The sequence below is a fragment of the Podarcis bocagei genome, assembly GCF_964188305.1.
Source record: "Podarcis bocagei genome assembly, chromosome: 16".
Classification (NCBI taxonomy): domain Eukaryota; kingdom Metazoa; phylum Chordata; class Lepidosauria; order Squamata; family Lacertidae; genus Podarcis; species Podarcis bocagei.
The window spans coordinates 37,653,404-37,663,648 of NC_138142.1; the positions used below are offsets into that span (position 1 = coordinate 37,653,404).

Sequence of the window (10,245 nt, forward strand, 5' to 3'; positions counted from 1 at the left end):
TAAATGTTCCGGTTTGCGAACTTTTTTTTGGAAGCCGAGCGTGCTCCGTTTTGATTGTTACGCTTCTGATTTGAGTGCCACACTTCTGTTTTGAATGTTATGCTGAGGTCTCTGTTTTTGCTATTTATTTTGTGTTTTGTTGGCTTTTTTTGTGGCTGTGTGGAACCCAGTTCAGCTACTGATTGACTGATTATGTGACTGGATCAATGGTCTCATTAGATAGCAAAATTCATATTAAATTGCTGTTTTCAGGGTTGTTTTTAAAAGTCTGGAACGGATTAATCCATTCTGCATTACTTTCTATGAGAAAGCACACCTTGGTTTTGGAACGCTTTGGTTTTGGAACGGACTTCCAGAACAGATTAAGTTTGAGAACCAAGGCACCAATGTATATCAATTCTCCAAAGGAACACAGACCCTGGAACCCCCAAGAATCTTGCAGAGAGTGGGGGGGGGGTGGCACATGACTTTTGTAGCAGTTTGTTTTTGTTTAGCAGTTGTGGAAACCTCTTATGCCCAGGTGCCAAATAGTGATGATTCATGATGATTCTACATCTTTTCCCCACCTGGCCTACTTATTGAGTTAGTCAACTGAGGACTTGCTTTGCAAGTCATTGTAGTATAGTGATTAGAATGCTGATAGAGATGAGGGTTCTAATCCCCTCTCGGCCAAAAAGCTCAGTGGGTGACCTTAGGCAGGTCACAGTCTCTCAACCTAACCTACCTCACAGGGAAGCTGTGAGGATACAGTGGAGGGAGCAGGAGAACACCAAGGGTGCCATCTTGAGCTCCTTGGAGGTAAAGTAGAACATAAATGCAGTAAGTAAATAAATAAATATTAATATGTCAGAAGTCTGGTTGCAGATGACGGTGCTCCAACAGAAAATTGTATGTCATTCAGGATGGAACATCAACTCGAATGGACCATTTTCAGCTTCAGCTTTTGCATTTCCCCTCAGAAGAGCTCTCTGAGTTACACTACATGGCAATAAAGATCTGTTCCATTTTGAACCTTATTGTATAATTTTAAGTACCTTTATTCTGAGGGGGCTTCTGTGCAAAACAAATGCAGACCACCATCCAAAATCCCGTTCTCACAGTGGCCAATCAGATGATTCTAGGAAGCCCACAAACAAGTGATGAGGGCTGTCCTTCTCTCCAGTGGCGTTTGATATCCCAATGGGAAGCTGTTCCACAGCTGTAAGTATTCAGAGATGTACTGTCTTTGGAAGTAATATATATTCATCACAACTAAGAGCCATAGACTAGTCCAAGAGGATTTCAGTGGTCCATACTTCTTCTATGAGACATCTTTCTTCTAGGGCAGGTATAAGGGGAAACGGCATTCCCAGTGATTATGAACTCAACTCCCAGCATACCTGTAGATGGGCCACACTGACAGATGAAGCTGATGGGGTGTTGCGGGAGTCCAATGTCTGGAGGTGCCACAGGTTTCCCACCCCTAATGAACGGAATTGGGCCCTGTGTAACCTCTCTGAGAAACATGTCTGGGTTTTTGCAGCCAGTCTTTAGATATTTCCTCAAATCCCACTGAGGAGGAACTTTCAGATTTCAAGTCACACTTTCACTTTGTTCAAGGGCAGCTCTGTATTTTAATATTCCCCCTTGTGCCTAGTCATGCTCAGCCATGAAGCTCTCTGGTTGACCTTGAACCATGATTCTTAGGATTCCCAGTCAACACAATATGACTTACTTCTGAGTAGACATGTGCAGGATTGAACTGTAAAAAATAGTTGTGTTTATTGGCAAATGAACTGTGGTTTTTGTTTACTTTTACTTTTTTGTTGTTGGCCATAGACAGTGTGAGGAAGTAATGGACTGGTATTTTGAAAATTTGAAATAGCCCATAATTAAAATGTCATGTTTGTGGGGAATGTAATGATTATGGGAGATAGTTGCAATAGCACCTCATTAGTACTCACATAAAATTGATGGTGTGGGATTTAATTGTATGTTTCCTTGGTATTTGATTTCTATCACATTTCCGTTGCTACCTCTTAAGCCATAGATGAGGAACTTCCACAAATCCAGATTTTGAACTATGACTCCAGTGATCCCTGGCCACTGGCCACACCAGTGGAAACTGCTCTGTTAGGGAAAGTGGGGGCACTGTCCTACCAATCTCAGTCTGCCTTTAGCCTTCACCCACCTTCCTGACTTCTTGCTTATAACCAGCCCAGGAGATAGTCCAGACTGTTAGCTTCCTACCCCTCCTCCTTGGTCTCAATGTTGCCCTTATAGAACCCATCAGGGAGAAGGAAAGAGACAAAATTAGAATAAGTTGGCTTTGTCTGTCATTGGCTTTCCCTGATTACCACCCAACCAATCCCAATGGACAACATCCACCACTGGGCCATGTTGTCTGGGGATAATGGGAATTGGAGTCTACAACGTGCACAGAGAAACATGCCCACTTACTTATCTAGAATTAGCCCATTTGTCTATCTAGGTAAGTATTATCTACACCAGGAATGGGGAATCTGTGGTCCTCCAGATGTTACCAAGCTACAACTTTTGACCATTGGCTCTGCTGACCACTGGGTCTGGTGGTAGCTGGGAATCCAACAACATCTGAATAGACATGGGCTCCCTAGCCCTCTGTGAGTGCTTTTAATGTATGATCCCTGATTGGTTGGGACATTATTGGACTAGGACAGGTGTGGGGAATTTACGGCTGTCTGGATATTGCTGGATTACATATCCCATCATTCCTGACCATTGGCCATACTGGCCGGGACTGATGGGAATTAGAGTCCAACAACACCAGGTTCCCCACCCACGTTCTAAATCATAGGATGGAATCTAATTAGGTGGAGTAAGTACTACATATATTTTTGTATAATGCATTTTATTGTCTAAGCAACAAAGCCAAAGAACATTTTCAAATGCCTTTAATGATGTCATCAGATGGACTTTGCAAGTATCTTTGCATGACATAAGTTATGGTTGGTCCTCCCCACCTGGTCCTCCTCCATCTTGTCTCCTTCACATTTACTGTATTAATATCCATTTACTGTATTAATATCCAAACATTTACTGTATTAATATCCAAACAGTGTTTCGTAACTTTGTGGCCCACAAAAGAAACCGGTGTGTGCACGCTTAGTTCATCTTACTTCTGAGTATGCAGGTTTAGGATTGCAGTGAATTACTGCGAAGTGTATGCCTGCTAATGTTCTTCATGGTACTCTCTGCTGGTGTTCTCTGCTTCCAACATACCTCTGATGAACCAGATGCTTTTGTTTCATAGTATTATTTATTTCACCTTCTATGTACACAGCACTCTACATAGCATAAGAAGAAAGGTATCTGGCTCAAGGAATGTACAAATCTGCATTAGGTGTGCCTAATGACACAGAGGCTCAACAATACCCTCCAAAGAGGCATTGCCATTACATTTGGGTGGGCAACTCCAATGACATATAGTTCTCCCCTTTACTCACACTCGGAAAGGAAATACCTGGATGATGTAAGACTGATATTTAAAATGGGAGGGGGAAATGTGCCTCTGGTACCAGCAGTTTAGGAAGCAATCTGATGGCCAACAAAGAAAGCTTTAACTGCGGGCAGACTTATGACAGGTATGGGAACCTGTGGCCCTTGAGAGGCTGATGAACTACAGGTTCCCTTGACCACTGGCAATACTGGCTGGGGTTGACTGGAGTTGTAGTTTTGCAATATCTGAATGATCCCTGGTCAGCCACCCTTGAAGTATGGTTTAGGCCAGGGAACGGGAACATAGGATCCAGCAAATAGGATGAAGTACAGCTCCAATCATCCCCAACCATTGATGATGATCAACAGTGTCTGAAGGACCAAAGGTTCCCTTGATGCTATTTTAGGCCTACTAACTCCTCTTCCACCTCTTCCTCCACCTCCTCCCACCTCTCAACCTGCGTCTTCTGGAATGCTCTGGACATAGTCACCTGAATTGCCCCACTCCAAAAAGAAAGACTCGGGCTAAAACTGTAATTCACAGCACCTGTGATTATTATTGTTGTTGTTTTCAAACTTCTACTACATGGATATACAAAATGGATGATGGCTGCCGATCCTGAACCTTTAAGGACAGGCGCCAATAACAAGTGTGGCCCCAATGTGTGGAGCATTGCTCCAGACTTCCGTTCCTAATGCAGCCCCTACTTCCTGTCCGCAGCGCCTCCTGCCTGAAACGGGCCTATTGCAAGATGGCCGCCGGCAAGCCACACTTATGCTTCATGAAGGCAAGTGGCGAAGGTGGCAAAAATGATGGGTGGCTCAGGAGGCAGGTGGCAGTACCATGGAGGCAAGTGGCATGGATCGAAGCCACATTCTGGGATTTCACAAGGCGGGGGCTCTGGGATGAGGATCTCTAGGTCCGTCAGCTTTGTTTCAGCCACAATAGCTGGTGGTTGCAATAGGAGCGTTGTTGAGGGGAGGCTTGTGCTGCAGGAGACGTTGTAGCCACAAAGCTCCCCGGGGAAAACCATGGCTATGTGGTGGGAGGCAAATCTAAAATGAAGTGGGGAAAGACACATATCACAAATAATGAAGCAATTAACCTAAACCAGGGGTGTTCAACTTCCAAGAGACTGCGACCTACTCCCACTATGAATAAACTGGCAGTGATCTACCCATTGGATCGACCAGAGTTGTTGAGTTTTTTGGGGGGAGGATGACCAAAGTTGTTAAGTTGTTGAGGTTTTTTTGGGAGGGGTGATTGGGCAATCGCTGGAGCTCAACCAGGAATGACCAGGGACAGCCCACAATCAACCTGTAGATCGTGATCGACCGGTTGGACAGGCCTGACCTAAAGCATTGGCCTCTAGCTATGATGGCTATGTTTCACCAACACTGTTTTGGAAGCGTGCCTCTGAATACCAGTTTCTGGGAATGGCATGTGTGGAGTGTTGCACCCAGGTCCTGCCCGCGTGCTTCCCATTGGTATCTGATTGGCAGTGGCTTTCCAGGGTCTATACAGGGTTTTCTCTGGAGGTGTCCTAGGGATTGAACCTGGGACCTTCTGCATGCAAAGATGATGCTCTACTCCAGGGATGTCCAACTCCCAAGAGACTGCAATCTTTTTTTAGGGAGGAGATTCAAAAATGTTGATAAAGGGGAAAGGGGAAAAGTTGCTCACCAAAAGATCGCTAAGGAAGCGATCAGCCTCACAGCGAAAACTCCGTCTTCCGTTCTAGCGATCATGCATGAATGGTGGATGGGGTGAGGGGGTGGGGCCAGTTGCTCTTTTGCCAACACAAAGGAAAGGGAGCCCACGATCGACTGATCTACCAACACCTCCTGGGGATTGACCAGTAGATCATGATCGACCTGTTGGACATCCCTGCTCTACCCCACTGAGCTATGGCCTTTCCTCAATGTCTCTTCTACACAAGAGATACTTTCAGGATTCTTATATTGGGTATGAGCAAATCAACCCCCACTCTCTTCTTTCTAGATAAAGTTGGGTGGCAATTTTAACCAGAGGCCTTCTTAATTTTGTCCATCACCAGGGAGAAGAGAACTGATCATTACCACAAACAGTTTGACTGAAAAACTGCATTCTCATTGTCATCTTCATCATCTTACTATTTTTATTATCATTACTACTATTTTACCACTACTATTACTTATTCTTATTACTACTGCTACAACTAATACCATTACTACCACTACCAATACTACTGTTACTGCTACTATTACCATCTACTATTACCAATACTATTACCATTACTACTACTACTATTACTACTACTACTACTACTACTACTATTACTATGACTATTACTCACAATCCCCAGATAGGTATAGACAAATCTATATATTTCAGATTCTCGGAGTTTCTCATATTCTGCATATTTCTGCATCATATATACATGTCCTCACAAAAAATAATCAGAATTGTAATGCAAATTTCTTCTAATATGGACATTTTCATTTGCATTTTTGCCTAATAATACTTATTTTTGAAAGATGCTATTTGTACTAATATGTGTATTTTGATGCACACAGTTCCCTAATCTACATAGTTTAGAGCACATTGGGACAGGGTTGGAAAGCTGTATTGGAAATTCAGAGGAGAACAAATTTCAAAGGATGGCTGCATTTCAGTTTGTGTATTGTCTCAGGAAGTGGGGAATAAATTGGAAACCAAACTAACATCCTCCCCACATTCCATATAGTCACAGACAGGAATTTGAAGAACCCTCATAAAAATGGAACACAGCGGGGCTATTTTTCTAGAAAAAATGGTGCGGGAACTCACCATGAACACCTCCCTTATTCTCTTTGAATGGCAATGACGTCTACCTGAGAGTTGCCAGAACTGAGTTCCAGTGAGTTCTGGCTGAAAAAAATGCCCCAGAACATGGGTAGCTACTTTATTCCAAGTTAGACCATTGGTCCACCTTTCTCAGTATTATCAACCCTGGCAGCAGTTTCTAAGGGTTTAAGATAAGGAATTTCGCCCAGTCTTACTCAGAGATATACCTTACTCAGCCTTACTCAGAGATATACCTTCAGTATACCTGAAGGTGCGTCTCCACCCCCATCCTTCAGCCTGGACACTGAGGTCCAGCTCTGAGGGTCTTTTGGCAGTTCCCTCCCTGTGAGAAGTGAGGTTACAGGGAACCAGGCAGAGGGCCTTCTCAGTAGTGGCACCTGCCCTGTGGAATGCGCTCCCAGTAGATGTCAAGGAGGTAAACATCTATCTGATTTTTAGAAGAAGACATCTGAAGGCAGCCCTGTTTAGGGAAGTTTTTAATGTCTGATGTTTTATTGTGCTTTTAATTCTGTCAGGAGCCGCCCAGAATGGCTGGGGAAACCCAGCCTGATAGGTGGGATATAATTTATTATTATTATTATTATTATTATTATTATTATTATTATTATTATTGCCAGGGATAGAGGCTGTGACCTTCTGCATGCAGAGCAGGTGTTCTACCACTGAACTATGCATATTCCACTTCACCATGCATCTTGTTCTTTTTGTTACCTTGAAAATCCCTTAGCTGTTTCATCTACCCCCATGCCACCCACCACCCCCACATCAATCTGGCGTGTTGCTTTAATCCTGCAACCCCCAGTTTTGCATGCATAAAAGAGAACTAAAAATATGTAACCATAAATATCCCATAACACTTAGCTGCATAGCTACTGAGAGAATATTGGGGCAGCCAGTTTCTTTCTTTCTTTTTTAATGCGTTTATTAATTTTTCCAATAAAAACATCCAATTAACATATCAAATCAGAGCCAATAAAAATAAAAAACTAAAATAAAAAAGGTCCAATTGTCTTCCAAATTGTAATAATTTTGTTTTGACTTCCCACGGTCTGAAACTGGGGCAGCCAGTTTCTACACACCCATTTTATTGCATCTAAATAGCCACTTGAACTCCTTTTTTAATACAAAAAACTTGTTGTGTGTGAAAGCCAGACACCAGGCATAACAGCACAAACCACTCCTAGGTTGTAAGCATCCAATGCGACTTTTACTCTGAGTAGACCAATTGAAATTAATGAGTCTAAGGTAGTCATCCTCCTTAACTTCAATGAGACTTCTCTCAGTAAGACTCACATTGGATATAAGCCCCCCCCCCAAAAAAAAACCACACCAAAACCCTTCTCTGATGAAGGATTGTTTGGATGACATCTAGGTTTCCCTATGCATAGCCTTGCCTTGCTATGCTAGCCTTCATCAATGCAGGAGACCCACCACTAAGGAATTTCCCCAAGACATCTGCCCAAATGACAGACAGGTGGAAGCTATGGCTGGTGGCATTTCCATCAGCAATAGCCCATGGAACCTTCTGAAACATAGCTTTCAGAGTTAGAGGTAAGATGGCAAGGGATCTCAAAATGACCCTGCTGCCGTCACGTGATAGCAATGGCCCTGATCCAGGCCTCTTTTCCTGTACCAGCCTGGGAACTAGCACAGCAAAGAGGCATCCCCTTTTATCTTCCACCCCCGGCTCTCATGAGCAGTGGGACTATGGCTGGATCGAAGGCTTAGCTGATCCCTCAAGCCCTGCTGCTTTTAGCCACAAGGTTAACATGGCATTTGCCCTGCTACCTGCAAGTAAGCCACGCTCAATATAGTGGGTTTTTTCCTCTCAGCAAACATGCACTTTAAGCAAAAGCAAAAACTCCTACCCCACAATTGGTGTTTCATTTGCTATACAGAGATCTGAGCCCCTTGCCTTTGAACAGACCTTACCTGATTCTTCACAAGGTTCAGCAGATTGGGCTGGAAGAGAGCGGAGGAGGAAGAGCTCTTATACTATCTGCTCAGGAGCCTCGCGGGTAGGAAACACCCTCTGCTCATGTGGCTCCAATTTTCCCGCATGCCTCGCGCTTCTCTGAAATTGCTATAATTGTTCCTCCTCCCTGATTACAGCAATTGAGCGTTGTCTCTCAGCACCTGGTTTTAATATAGGGCAGCAACACATTGCTGTTACACCCTTCTGCTTCCTTTTAATTGTATCAAGGGAACATTGGAGCACCAAACCAATGCTGATTTCAGCAATCCTGGACTTGGAAAACTGCCTGTTCCCAGACTCTCAGGCTTCTTTTCCAACAAGTCAGAAGCAGTTGTCTTCCCGAGATGCTCCCTCACTCCCAAAAGCAACTTTTAATTTCGCTTGCCTGCCTTTGAAAGTGTCAGAACGTTTGTTTGTTTTTTGTTTGCTGAAAGCCAGCCCAGACTTAGAACGTGCACCTCACATTTCCTTCAAGTTTGTCCAGAACCCTCCGAGGCACAGTTTGTCTAAAGCTGATTAATAAACTAATGGCTGTGATTCATCTTCTCTATAGCTTGTTTCATGGTGGGGACAGGAGAAAACAGCTGTCTCGGAGACTTATCTTCAAGGATCACCAGACACTTTAAATTAATCCCTTGCAGTCACTACATCAGTGTCTTTTGAACCTGAAAGCTGTTTTCTATGATATGTAAATCAACTGCAGGGTTGCTGTTAATGATTTTGAAGGATAGCGGCAGTCTGCACCAGTCTAATCTCCAGCACACTGCAATTCTGAGGTTATTATTGGATCTAAGGCTACAAAGTGGCTTCTTAGACTCACACTTTTTCTTAGGACCTCTTCTGTGTCAACCCCAACCACTTAGGGGTGTGTGTTTGTGTGTGGAGACATCAGACTTTATGGCAGGGTGGAACCTGTGGTCTTCTACATGTTGTAGAAGTTGGAGTTGCACCATAGTATTGACCATGCTAGCTGAGATGATGGTAGGTTGTAGTCCAACAACAGATGGAGGGCCACAGGTGTTCTCCATCATTGAACTAGACCACCACTTCCCTTTCATAGCTACTACCACCACAACTCTGTTTTTTTCTAACACAGGGACTAGGAACAAAACAAACAATTAAACGCGGAAAAGTACACATAGCATCTCCACTCTCAATTCATAAAGTCTTTTTCACAGTTCGTTTACATTCGGCCATGGTTATTGTGTGGTTGGGGGCAAAAGAGGGGGGGACCTATTTATATTTATATTTTTATTGGCATTGTCAGAGATTGGAGGTTCCAGAGCTTGATTGGTTGTGTTTGGCTGGTTGCAGTATAGTTTGTTTGTATGTGTGAGGGTGGAGGGGGGTTGTCGGGTCAGATTAGCAATATTGATTCATATGCTGTTGTGGGGGATAGGTCATTGTCTTATTATGCCATGTATGTATGGCCAACTCATGAGAAGAGAAGACTCCCTGGAAAAGACCCTGATATTGGGAAAGATTGAGGGCACAAGGAGAAGGGGATGACAGAGGACGAGGTGGTTGGACAGTGTTCTCGAAGCTACCAACATGAGTTTGACAAAACTGTGGGAGGCCGTGGAAGACAGGAGTGCCTGACATGCTCTGGTCCATGGGGTCACGAAGAGTCGGACACAACTAAACGACTAAACAACAACAACAACAAATGTGATAAAGGGGTGCCAAACTGAGGTGAAGGCATCCTCCTTCACTTGTCCCCTTTTAGGTTAAGTTTGTTGGTTAAATTTTCTAGCAGGGCAGTTTCCCATATATTTTAGTACCTGTGTCCACTCCTGATAGGTCCTTCCAGTGTCTAGTTAGGATATTCCTAGCTGCTGAGAGTAAGTGACTTATGAGTTCCTTGTCGTGTGTTATTGTCCTGGAAAACAGGATATGCCTTATTGCACTAGGGTTCAACTAGTTTCTCTGTATTAAGTGTAGGAAGCTGCCGTGTAGTCAAACCCTCAATCCATCTAACTCAGTATCA

At 43.7% G+C, this 10,245-nt stretch overlaps 1 long non-coding RNA gene across 1 annotated transcript; it reads right to left on the reverse strand.

Moving 5' to 3' along the window:
- Positions 1–3,258: 3,258 nt before the first annotated feature.
- LOC308576224 lies at positions 3,259–8,596 on the reverse strand. Its single transcript, XR_014003151.1, has 2 exons — positions 8,216–8,596; positions 3,259–4,512 (listed from the first exon to the last, which is right to left on the reverse strand). It is a non-coding gene; the product is annotated as an uncharacterized lncRNA (long non-coding RNA).
- Positions 8,597–10,245: the final 1,649 nt, after the last annotated feature.